The following is a 13,970-nucleotide window of genomic DNA, read 5'->3' as shown; positions in this document are numbered from 1 at the left end:
GATGAAAGCGCTTAATTCTTTTCCGAGTTTCACTCTGGTTCTGTTTGTTGGTGAGCTGTAGTCTAATAAAGGACGTATTATTGCTTCTGCTGACTGTTCTTTCTGGACTTGTTGGATATGGTGTTGCCCTGACGTTCCTTGAATCATTATTACATAAGAGACCTACAAATATGGAGATGTAGGTGGGATGACTTAACACTGAAGCTTTCTCGCTTTCCCAGTGATACAGTTTTGACCTCACAGACCCAAATCATGATCTTACACTAGTGTTCTTGGACTTGGAGGACTTTGGTGACTATTGAAGCTATTAAATAAATGTTACTATGACCAAAGTTGTTTCAGTCAATCTGGATTACTTTAACAAACTTTTGGATAATTCTGTATTTTAAAAACCCAATGTAAACTAAGGTATTTAGGGATATGGGTGGTTAATTCCTTCCAAGCCACTGTAGAAGCTACAAATCAAGATAGTTATTTTCCAAAACTGGAATGCTCGAACACTAGATCTAGACCAAAAAGCTCAGGTGTTAAATTGGTTTATTCTTCCTTTATTGCTATTCATCATGCAAGAGCTGGGCTCTTCTCCAAGTGCCCAGGTGTCTTTAAAGAAAAAAAAAAGGCATAAAAAGCCAGACAGAGGGGTATTATAGGACAAAGGAGAGCTTTCAACATCATGGGGGTGGGGCCTGGGGTTACTAACATGCAACTTTACTGGTCTGCAATAGTTTTAGCTATCTTAACTAAACTGCAGCTCTCCTCACCCCATATTATTTTGGCAATGATGATGCGTACATGTAACCCACTTCTAGTGAGCACGGACTGGATAGTCTACTTCCTGTCTCATGCCTATCCCAATGATAACATACCATCTCTTCGCCCATTTCTTCAAGGGGTTGGGAAATATATGGACCCTACATCCCTTAAATGAATGAAAAGAAACACTTGAAATAGCATAGAAAAAGAGGTCTGCAATAGTTCTGCAAGTACAGATAAACTGGACAAGAAGGAAGACAGGATTAAAATACTGCTATCAGCTTATATCTGGCAGGTCTCTCCTAACCTGGCAAGAATCTCAGCTGAAATATAATCTGCCAAGCAGTGCTCTCTTAAGTTATTAAGGACTGGTAGATTAAAGTCTTTCTCCAGTTATCACAACCAAGATATCAGAGGACTGGATATTGTTAATGTGAGGATTCTAGCTAGAGAGGACCAGTTACCTAACAAAGCTCTGTCTCAAAGTATTATCAAGTACCGATGGTCACTAAATGCTTCTTGACATTAAAGAATCCTAGGACAAAATAGTAGATCTGCCATTGATTACGGAAAACTGGCTCAGTTAGTAAACCTAATGACATCCCTTACCAAGCCAAAGAAATTTAAAATATTTGGTTAGAAGTGTCTGTATAAGCATTTTTACACCAGCTAGACTTGATAACCAAGATCTAACCATAAGTAGATAGTAACTGTTGAAGATGCCTGAAAGGAAAAAGGGGAAAACTGGACTTGTACCTTCTACTTATGCCCAAAATCTAGGACCCTTGGAACAGGTGAGGGAACTTATAACCTTGCTTTTAGCATTAAGGCTTGCCCTAGCTCCTGTTCTTTACTTGTGGGGGTAGCAGGACCACGTGTTACTACCTACTTCCCTCACTCAGTTATTGGACTCAATTGTATTGGTGGCTAAGAAATGTATTACATGTTACCAGAAATTCCAAAGTGTACCCACCATAAAAGAGCTCAAACACCAGAAGAATGAAATAACATCTGAAAAGGGAAAATTACTAAAGAAAGGCAAGAGATTCAATATGATAAGAAATGGGGAGCTTGGTTTTGCTGTGTCAGACAGCAAGCTAATTACCTTTCTGTAGCATGGTCAGGGACATAACTATCTTCATCATGTTTGAGTTTTGGAGATTATGCCTGTAAATTAGCTAAGGCAAGAGCAATACTGAGATAGTAGAATAATATAACGTAATGACAATAATATAATGCAATAATGATATAATGATATTACATGCTTGCATGTGTTCTTTTATACTTTTTTGTGGGTTTATAAACAAGTTTTATTTTTATTAAAGTAGTTAAACATATGTATTTACCTGTAAATTAAATATATGAAGGAGGGGAAGTCACATAGGAGTCAGAGACGTTGGACTTATGATAGGTACTGCCAACAGATCAGGTACCTGAAATATGGCAGTATCATGAGAAAAAAATATGATAAAGCTGGTAGTTAACAGGAGCAGTGAGAAATTTGAGAGAGCATGGAGACCATGGAATATGGCACAAGGAAAATAAGTGAGAGATTCAGGCAGAAACAAATCAAGGAGAGAAGTCTTGAAAGGGAAAGAAATGGGAGGATAGGATTTTAGTACTCATAGGTATGAAGAAAAAGATAAGACAGGTTTGTCACTTCCAACAGGAAGGCCTATAGGTCCTGAAGATGTTGGCACAGATTTCACTTAACAGTGGTTAGGTCTCGTATGTTCTAAAGTGTTTTGGAAATGGTTTCAGTGTGCTACAAGATAGTGACACTGCATGGAGTTCAAGTGAATTTTTTAAGCTTGTTGGACATTGGAAGATCAGCTGATGATATGAATGGTATTTTTAAGGAGGTATATCATTTTAAAAGGCTGATCTGTGCAGGACAGTTATATTTCTTAAGGATAAAGCACCCAACGTGAAACTGAGGGAACTACACAAGTCAGACACATATGTGGTCAAATGTAAAAAAAAGTTGTGTGAGCAAAAATCTTAAGTTCAAAAGGTGGTATAAGGCACATTAGCTTGTTACTGCGAAACACACATTGCCAGCCCTCCCCCAATGCTAACCTTGCAATGCAACTGAACATGACAAGAAAGAATATCACTAGTCAGTGAAAAAGAATGGCGTCTGAGCTTTGTGAAGACACAACTGAAGATTGCATACCTACTATCAATAACAATATTAGGTTTCCTCCTAAGATTCAGTACCCTTCCTTACCAAAATTAAAGGTAGCTCTTGACAAAGAAAGATAAGGCCCTGCTTGTGGCAGATGGCTCATAATAACATCGTGAATGAAAATGCAATGGGAAGTAATGCTTGCATTGTGTTATTAAGCACACAAAGTGATATAAAAGAACAGTGGTGATCTTAACCATGATTGAAGGGAAGGAGCTCCTTAAATCCAGCAGCCACAACCATCTGACTTACATCTGTAAATTTAGATCAGCTGAATGTGTCCATGACAAGAAAATGAAAGAAAACACCGGCACAGACATACTTTCCATTAGTAGGTGACCAGCAAAGCAGACCCAGGGCTAGATCATTATACACCTATCCAAGACCCTTGAAGCAAAACATCCAGGAAAGAAGTGAGTTGGAACAGATGCGCAGAATGAAACCCAGTCAATGGGGGCCTTACCTACGACTGACTGGAAGACTGACCGCTTAGACAAGGATTCTCATACAGGAAGATCCCATCAATGATCAACCTTATCATTTGGTCCAATCATGTACAAACATATTTTAAATGTTCTGTAACTATCAGACAGACTACTGACTAATGAACAGAATCTCCAAATCAAAGCCTGCATTTGAAAGTTGCTGTACAGCATATACAAGATGATTTCCAATGGAAGCAAAGGTACATTGATGCCTCTAGTTTATCTCCTTGTGACCAAAAAGTCAGAAGCTGCTTGCAGAACCACAATGAACCATCCATGTGATCTGGCTGAATTCAGAGCCTAGAAATGCATAGTAAGTATGCAAGAAAAAAAAAAAGTCTCTGAGAAGTTGCTATTAAATCAGTAATACAAACCTTCCTAGGGACTGAGGCAAAACACTTATACCACTACAGCTGAATCAATTAGAAGCAATGCCAGGGGTCTTTAAGGACTACAGCTGCATCTCAAGCTTCCAAATGGTGGTGAAATACCTCAACCATTGCCTAGCTGCCTGCTCAGGAAATCCAAGGTGGACACTATCAGTAAAATACGACTCATATACACAGTGTTCAGTGTTTTGTTAACAGCTGAAACAGAAGTATGTTATTGGTCACCATAGAATGCATGGCACCAGATTCTCAAAGCCTCCAAAACTCCACAAAGACCTCAAGCTGTATAAAGCATAAGGCACATTTAATAGAGCCACCTTTATCCCTTTATTAAAACATTTCCTAAACCACAACGGGTTGGGTTGGTTCTGTACAGTTGCAAATTCTTGCAGATGTATGCCTGTACAGTTTTGACTGCATTTGAGAAAAATGTATAAATCCAGAATTCTATAGATTTTCTCATGTTCCTCTTTTCTTTCACATTCTGAAACCTGACACTTCTTGTGTCTTTACGAAAGGCAATATATCTGTGTACAAGGGCTGAGATGTAAGTGCCGAAGACAGCTAGTGTCAAATAAATAATGAAACAGAGCAAACAGTTTATTAAAAATATATTTATCTTCTTCCTTGTTAAACACAAACTTTGACTGCAACTTTTCAGTTCATTACTAAGGAAAACATGAAAACTTTGCTAACTACAGATAAAGGGTGTATTTAGGATGCAAGAGTTCCTGAAACAGAGGAATTGGTAACAAGTGCCACTACTGACAGAAAACGTCCTTCAAGAAATTGGAACGTTTTAAGCTAAACAATTCAGTGGAACTACATGAAACGCATCCTAAGATTCCCATGGGGTCTCTGTTGGTAACATGTTAAAGTGAGCTAGAAAAAGACCAGACGCAAATACTATCCACACTTAACGACAGATAAAACATTTGAAATGTGCTGGAAGCTGTACAGCATAAACTTTCACCAGCTAAGTACAGCCATATTAAGGCAACCATAATACTGATCTTATAAATGCCGTACAGGTAAATGTTTCCCTAAAACTCAAAGCTAAATTCCTGTATGATAAAATCAGCAAATGGAAGATTGTTTGCATGAATTCTGACAAAATGCAGCTCTGTGTAACTTGCTTGTGCTTAGCACTTGACTTTCCTGACGAACACAGAGAATTCTGCACCTTGGACATGGAATGCTGAGTCACAGCTACTGCTCAGTGCTGCCAGCTAAGATTCCAGTAACAAAACAGCAACCAACTTGTATGAAGCAGTTAAAAGAAACTCAGTAGCAGCGCAGCAAAACAAAACCGTAAAAATTGAATTTCAGCCATTAATATAAAATACTTTAATAACAGCAATGCTTTTGAGTAACGCTGACTCTTTCTCAATGCACCAAAAATTCATATGGACACATTTCCTCAATTTAAAATGATCAGCCAGCCAATTAAAATTGAGTAAAACTGCACACAACCTTACATCATCTAAAACCTACATATTTAAATATTTAAACACTTGCCTGGTAACACAAAACATGTCATATGGCATTGCTTCAATTTTAGGACTGGTTTAATACTATTCACAGTATTTAGACCAGGTGATACATCAACCCTACAATAGTTAATCAACTTACATTCGGCTAACTCCGTAATATTCAGAATATCACCCCAACGTTTATTCAAACTCACTCTCTGCAAAACTCTAAACTTAAAAGCATGTTCCTCCTCCATATGAATTTTTGATGCACTGGGAAAGAGTCTGAGGTACTCAAAAGCTTTGCTGTTATTAAAGTACTTTAGTGATGAAGATTCCAGTAACACCACGCGGCCACTTTTGTACATCCACTGCATGCAAAACATTATAAGGGGGTTAAACTGCTACAGTTTCTACACGTATAACCACTGTACATTTTTGGCTACTTTATAAAACACTACACAAAGTTTGGGAAAAGGCTGTACCTAATTCCAGTTCCACTTTCCAGCTGTTACATGCAATGGTTCATTGGATAAGGGCAGAAATTAACTACTTATACATGATGGCTCTGTTGTTCCTAGGAAAATCATAACGTATAGATCTGTGTCTGACAAGTAGCTTGGAATCTGTCACTCAGCATTTTTTTTTTTTTAGAATCCCACCCAACTGAGTACTTCCAGTGTCAGATATGTTTTGACATTACAATTAAGACTCCAAAATTCTCCCTACTCAGTTAGTCTAAATATTAGCACTAACATTACGTCTGACTGAACAATTAACCATCTTGCTGGGGCTCAAGAAAACTGGAAAATGATGTGCACTGTCCAAATTAAAAAGGTTGACGGAAGGAACAAAATAGTCGTCTAACAAACAGTTAAGAAACTTGGTCCCATGGACTCAGACTGAGAAAATAAAAACGTAAAGAGTGCTTTAAAGAACAATGCCTCACAGGAGGAAATAGACATAATAGTGCATTACCACTCTTAGCAGGGTTTCAGCTCTCTAAGTGCTTTCATCAGTGACACAGCATGCAATATGAGTCACAAAACAGTGATGCTATTTGCTGGGATACAACTGTACACGAGGGAACAACATGAATATAATATGGAAAAGCAAATAAAAGAACCAGGTCTAACTGGACAGCTAAAAAAAATAACTATTTCTGAATGCAGTAATGATAAATATACAATAAACACGTTACCATTAAAAACTTGTATGCTGATTGGACAAACTGTATTGGTATTGATAGTGGAGAATTCAAAATGTTTAAAAAAACCCTTCCCTTTCCTAGTAAACTGCTCCATGGAGCAGAATAATACAGCATACTAAAAAAAAACAAATTTTAGGCGTGTTTCTACAAGAAGACCCACTGTGTACCTTGTCTCCCCAAACACGCACATCTCTCACTACCTACCAACTTCATTTCTCAAAGATGTGTTAGAAAACCACATTTATCAAGAACAGACCAAAATATGAGGCAAACTTCTCTGCCTCCTGTGAAATTCAAGACAAAAAAGATATGTAAAGGACTCAAAACAAAACATCTCTCATCAGACTCATAGTAATGGAAAAAAAAGCAGAGACGTCAATGTACTATATAGTCACAGGGCATGCGCAATGCATATCTAGGATATTCGACCACCAGAAACTGGCAGAAGAGCACCGAGGCCCTATTACGCAATGACAATATTTGTAAGAGGTAAGACTTTTTACCCCTAAATAATGTCATTATGTAATACAATAATCCACTCCTGTGTGTCAGGGTAACATTTCTCTCTTGTGATCAAACCACGGCAAGCATGGGTATATCCTATATTACCCACACCTAGTCATGAAAAATTAAATTAATATAGGTACAGTCTAACAGTACAAGAGATCACTGCTTCACACCGTCTTCCTGATCATTTAAACCTAATAAAATTTGCCATAGATAATTCTATCCATTTCAGTAAAACTCTTTGAAGACATCCTTCTCTCTGAACTGGGGAATCTAGACTGAATTGAAATTTTTGTAGCTCCCTAAATCCCAGCACGGCCTTGTCAACTTTCTTCTTCTCTTATCCCAATACAACAAAAGCTGTACCCCATGGTACACGTGGACAAAACTGGATGGATTCAACATGTGGAGAAATGACCCCAGTAGCAAGCAGCACACAGTGGCACTCAAGGAGCCACTGGAGGGGGGGGGGTGCTCTACCAGAAGATGGGTAGGCCACACCACAGGATTAGCAAATTGGCCTTCTCCCTACCACCCACATCTGCCTGCTGGGAATGAATAGGCCAGTGGCGGTACCTGGGTAGTAATGACTGGGTCATATTGCTCTTGCATAGCCAGGATATTCCTGGCTTCCAAACATCAACCCCCCCAGCTAGTGCATCAGCACCATAGCAGCACAAGCTTCATATGCCTGTGCTGCATGACTGCAGCACATACTGCTCCTGCTAAGTGTCATGTAAATGACACACCAGAGCCACCTCCCCTCACCAAGGGATAAACGAGATGGCAGAGGATGCTGACTGCACTTCATTACAGGAAAGGCATGTGTTGTAGAAATGAGCATGATGGGTGGGGCTTACAGGTAGGAATGCAAAAGTATAGGTGGCAACTGGACAGTAGAAGATTTATGACCAACTTCAGAAAAAATACTTAACAGAGAGGGTGGTGGATTCTCAAAATACACTGCTGAAGTGGTGGTGTGATGCAGTTATTGTTTTCATCTTCCATTGTTCTAAATTTCTGGAGGGAGCTATAAATGGCTACTGAAGGGGCAGAATAGCTGCACAATACTAGTTGCAACACTAAGGCAAACTTAATAAACCTTACCTTAGCTGCTATTATCAGTGCCAAAACAAAGAACTAAAGATAGTAAATATAGAATCAATAAAAAGGAATGTAACATGGAATGTTATAGCAGGAAGTACAACAGTTGGGAAAAGTCAGCAGATAGCAGCAAATTGTGGGAAGTGTATTGGTCAGGGACAGCAGGGCACACAATGCCACACCCAACAACATGAAAGAGACAATTAATAGTGACCGAAAACAATTGTGTTATGATTAGTACATTAAACATTTCAAATACTAAGCAAGTCAAACATTGAAAAAAGAGCAAAGGAGATGAGACAAAGAGATGAACTTCTGAGATGGGTATTCATAGGTTGGTACTAGGCTATCGGCCCTAGGGCCTATACAAGCCTAGCCATAACAATTCACTGGATATTTCTTCCCACAATATTTACTTCTCTGGACACCTGTCTAGCAGGGCGAATGAAATGATCCACGGAATGAATTTCCTATCTCCCATCCAATCATCAAGGTTCCTTTTGAACAGGGCCAAGGAGGCACTCTGCTTGACTTGTATGGGCAGTCTATTCCAGAGTATGGGGAATCTCTGGGTCAGGAACCTATCCCTCCAGCATGTTTTGTTCATTGTGATGACAAGGTTTAGATCCCTGGAGTGTGTGGCTCTGAAGGATTGGGATTTCTTTAAGTGCAGCATGCCCAACAGCTCAGGGTTTGACATGGCCTTGTATGTTAAGCAGAGACTGCCTCCGAGTAGACGATATAAAACCCTGTATAAAACCCACTTTGGCACTGTTTTTGCGCTTGTTACTACTCAGCCAAGCTCCTTGTGCTCCTGCAGAGTGGTGCTAGCAACAGAGAGGCTAAAACAGCGACTGCTAACCTGATAAAAGTGTTTTTTTTTCCTGCTACTAGCTGGGCGACTGTCCGATCTAGCTAAACTGCAAGTATTTCTGCTTCTTGAACTGTTTTAAACTGTTTAAAGTTGTTTTTGCACCTGCACTTTTAAAGTTTGTCCTGTTTGTTGCATTTACCTGTTGAGGCTACACACTCAAGTGCACTAGCCTGTGTTACATATTTATTGCATTTTCCTGCTGTTTGTTGCAAAAAAGAAAAAAAAAACAAAAAAATTATCTTTGTTTCCCATCTTTCCTGACCTAGAGTAGTCCAAATACAGGCTTTGCTGTATTCTGGACTTTTGGAAAGTTCCTGTGTTGCCCATTTCCTTTCTTGGATAAAGGGAGGCTTCTTTGTTCACCAGTGGCAGTGGGGAGCTTAGAGCAGCCTATCTATCCCTGGAAGAGTGTTCCCAGCACAAGAATCTGGTAGTCTATTGGCCGTTTTGGGCCAATTTCTATCTCTTTCAAGTCCCCCTGTATAAAACCCGCTTTGGAGCGATTTTGTGCATAGCGCAGCATCGGGCAGCTCCGCTTAATTGGGTTTAAACCATTCTCGGCCCCACAAAGTCTGCTCTTCACTTTTTCCCTTAGAACTGATCTAGTTCTCATAATAAACACCCTTTTCCTACTCTAAAGCCTGGCACTTACTCGCTAAAGCAATTATATTAGTCAGCACTAAAACATTAAAAGCACTACACCCTCACAAACTCCCCTTGAGTACCTTGTTCCCCATTGGCCCTTTTTTTCAATTATAAAGGAATTCCCAATACTATTCTAGCATGTCCAAAGGTCAGGTCCAGCTGGTGAATCTGGGAATCTTGAGGCAATGTTACAACTGCCTCATGTACACAGACAACCCTCTCCTCCTCCCAACAAATTCCAACACGTGAGAGATGCAACCATATAGCCAAACGGGAGGCTAAGCTCTCTCAACTCAGTACTGGCGTAACCAGTCAGGAGGAGAAGGAAACCACACTCACTACAACTCCAGTCTCACATAGACCTACCACAACAGCAAACCAAACACATAAACACACAAAAACATACTCGGAGGCTCTAAATAGAAATCTGCCTAAGCAGCAGAGACCTCCAAAGCAGACAGCCAAGCAACCGCTACCCCAAAACAAAACACATGCAACACATAGCTCACAAAGCCAGTGTGCCGAACAGTCACAGCCCTTAAGGCTAAACAACACACCTGATACACTTGTAATAGGTGACTCTACTGTCAGGCACACTGACGTTCCGCTCACCAGGCTGAACAAGGAGAAGGTCATGGTGAGCTGCCTGTCGGGTGCTAGGATCTGCCACATCACTCCAAGGCAAGTACAAATATGACTCAGTCATTGTCCATGCTGGTGTGAATGACCTGAGACATACCTCCATGGACTACATGAAAAGAGACATAGAGGAGATCTCTGAGCATGTAGCCCAGGCCTGTATGACCCTGACCTTGAGTAGCATCTTACCCTCACCAAGAAGGATGCCACAATATGAAGACAAGATGATCAATTTCAACAATTGACTTAAGTATTGGTGTCATTCAAAGGGGATCCAATGCCTGTCAGCCTGGGATGACATGCTCGACAAGCCACGATGCTTCGCTAGGGACGGCTTGCACCTGTCACCCCTGGGCTTTTGGATATTGGCAAAGGCTCTTGCCACCCCCATAGTACCTTTTTTAGGCAAGGCTCAAAAGACAAACCCACCTCCATAGGTATCACAAGGGGTAAGAAACTAAGCGCAATGCTACTCAATGCCAGAAGTCTAAACCTCAAGATGCACGCACTCGAAACTCTCCTTAGCATGGAAAACATCGATATCTGTGCAGTAACAGAAACCTGGTTCAAGGCTCCTGAAAGCACCCCAGCACTACCAGGTTATACCTCATACCATGCTTTTCGGCCCCAAAACTTGGACTGAACCACAAAAGGAGGGGGAGTATCAATATTAGTCAAAGATACCTACACCTCCAGGTTGGTGGCACAGCACGAAGCATCAGAATCTATCCATGTGCAAATAACAGTGGGTAAAACTGCCTTCCAGTTTATAGCCTGCTACAGACCACCCTCCCAAATCCAGGAACCCCACTCGACCTTCCTGAGAACACTGGAAAATATGAAGGTCTCTCCAAACACTATTATATTGGGCGACTTCAACTACCCAAACATAGACTGGGAGCATTACTCTAGCTCCAACACCCTAGCCCAAAGGTTGCTAGAATTTATAAACTCAAATGCTATGGAACAACTTGTTACCACTCCCACAAGAGGGGAAAACATACTGGACCTGATCATCACCAACATGGGGGCTCTATGCTCCAGACCAGAAGTGTATCCCTCACTGGTAAGATCAGACCATAAAGTAATCTCACTGGATATTCACATCTCGACCCCACCCCCTGCCCAGAAAACCACAGTGAAAAACTTCTCTAAAGCAAATTTCACACTCCTCAAAACCAAGGTGGAATCCTTCTAAGCCCCCGGGCCTGTGGAAAATACGGCCCAGACCGCAGAATGCTTTATAAACGCATTCTATGAACAACTTCAGGAATGCATGGATCATGCAATCCCAAATAAAACCAAAACCCAATCCTCCAATGGCAGGTGTCCTGTCTGGTGGACCCCAGCCATAAACAAACTATACAATAGAAGGAGGAAGCTACTACATGATAGAGCAAAATCCCAAAAAGGGAAGGCATCTCTGATCAGTATTAGCAAAAAACTACGGGCACTCATAAAATCGTCTAAGGCCAGCTTCGAGAGAAAAATTGCAAAGGAGAGTAAGGATAATCACAAGGCTTTCTTTAGTTATGTTAGGAATCTGGGTGGGAATTCCCAGATATGCTCAGAATTAGTCCAAAATGACAAAAAAATACACCGAACCCACAGACATTGCCAACATCCTAGCTGACAGGTTCAGCGCAAACTTCTCCCCCCCTCCCCACCAAAAGGGCAAATATCTATCCCAGCAGAGTGCTGCCCCCCTGACATCTCAGACGCTCAGGTAAGAGCCGCCCTCTCCAAAGCAAAAAACACAGCATCAATGGGACCAGATAATCCTACATGAACTCCAAGAAGAGCTAAACCCAAACATAAAACTGCTGTTCAATCTCAACCTTACTACAGGATATGTACCCAAAGAGTGGCGTACAGCAACAGTGGTCCCTCTCCACAAAGGTGGTGCCTCAACGGATCCTGGAAACTATCACCCCATAAGCCTGACTAGCTTGGTCTGCAAAGCTATGGAAAGGATCATCATGGACCTCATAAATAAAGATATTGGGGACCTACAGACACTGGATCCTACCCAGTTTGGCTTTGTTAAGGGCAGATCCTGCCTCTTAAACCTGGTCGATTTCTTTGAAACAGTCACCAAGGCCATTGACGAGGGGAAGGTGGTCCACACAGCCTACCTGGACCTCGCAAAAGCCTTCGATACAATACACCACTCGGGCATTATAGATAAAGTACAGTTTTGTACCTACCATAAATGTAGATGTTCGAGGATCCACATTGCTGCAGTCCTAACTATTGGGTAGTCCGCTGTCCAGTCGGCCCGAATACCAAAGTATATGGCTGGGGTGGGGCACGGCGCATTAGACTGGCGGGAGTACGTCAGGGTACTAATGCGCATGACCGACGTCATATCCTCAGTCTTTTCTTGCCCCAGATGTCAGAAGACCCTAAAAAGACAAGGCCAAAACCAAAACACACCAAACATACCTGCACCAAAAACATATACAATATATACAAAGGTACCAGAATATAATCTCACCTACACAACCACCCCTAAACACAGAGGGAAGGAGGAATTGGACTGCAGCAATGTGGATCCTCGAACATCTACATTTATGGTAGGTACAAAACTGTACTATGTTCTTCATTCCACATTGCTGCAGTCCTAACTATTGGGTAGAATCCCAAAGCAGAGGTAAGGGAGGCTGGCAAATCATAAGGAAGCAGGAGCTGATAACATGCCTTGCAAAATAGCTGTGGCAAAACCAGCCCTAGACTTAGAGTAGAGAGGAAGGTGGTAATGCTTAGAGAAAGTATGCACTGAACTCCAAGTAGCTGCCTCCAAAATATCCTTAGTTGCCACCCCCCTTAGAAATGCTGTTGAAGTGGCAGTAGCCCTAGTGGAATGAGGCCTAATCCCAGCTGGAATCTCTTTGCCATGATGGGAATAACAAAATAATGCAAAACCCAATCCACCTAGAAATAGTTTGTTTTGACACAGGCTTGCCCTGCGAACTCAAAGCAAAAGAAACAAACAACTGCTGAGACTTTCTAAAATCCTTAGTCCTGCTTAAATAATAACGCAATTGCCTGTGTACATCTAAAGTGTGCAAAATCTTTTCCCCTTTATTCTGGGGATCTGCATAGAAAGTAGGCAAATGAATAGTTTGGTTTAAAGCCACACTAGAAACCACCTTAGGCATAAAGGAAGGATTAGTGCGTAATGATACCCTATCCTTATGAAAATCAAAAGGCTCAACCGCCATAAGGGCCTGTAACTCAGAAACCCTTCTTGCAGAAGTAATGGCCAACAAAAAAGCAGTCTTCCATGACAAGTATTTCAGGTCAGCAGTAGCTGCAGGCTCAAAGGTTGTAGAGTAAGTTTCTCCAACACAAAATTGAGATCCCAAGCAGGAGTAGGAGCTCACGGGGGTCTTATATTCTTTGCCCCTAAGAAATTGCTTGAATAAAGGATGTGAAAACAATGGTGGGTCACAATCATAGTGAGCTGAAATTGCTGCAGCATGAATCTTAATGGAAGAGAAAGACAAACCTTTGTCCAATAACTCAGTAAGATATTGAAGAGCCACACTCAAATTAGGCTCGAAATCTCCAAATTCTGTGCTGCAGTCCAAAATAAAAATCTCTTCCATTTTTCTGCATACACTTTCCTTGTACTAGGTCTTCTGGCTTCCATAATCACATTTAAAACCTGTTGAGGAAGTTGAGACCTGCTGTCTTTCAAA

This window comes from Protopterus annectens, chromosome 6.part1 (assembly GCF_019279795.1).
Source record: "Protopterus annectens isolate FY-2018-M chromosome 6.part1, PAN1.0, whole genome shotgun sequence".
Classification (NCBI taxonomy): domain Eukaryota; kingdom Metazoa; phylum Chordata; order Ceratodontiformes; family Protopteridae; genus Protopterus; species Protopterus annectens.
Note: the sequence above shows the minus strand (reverse complement) of the source record.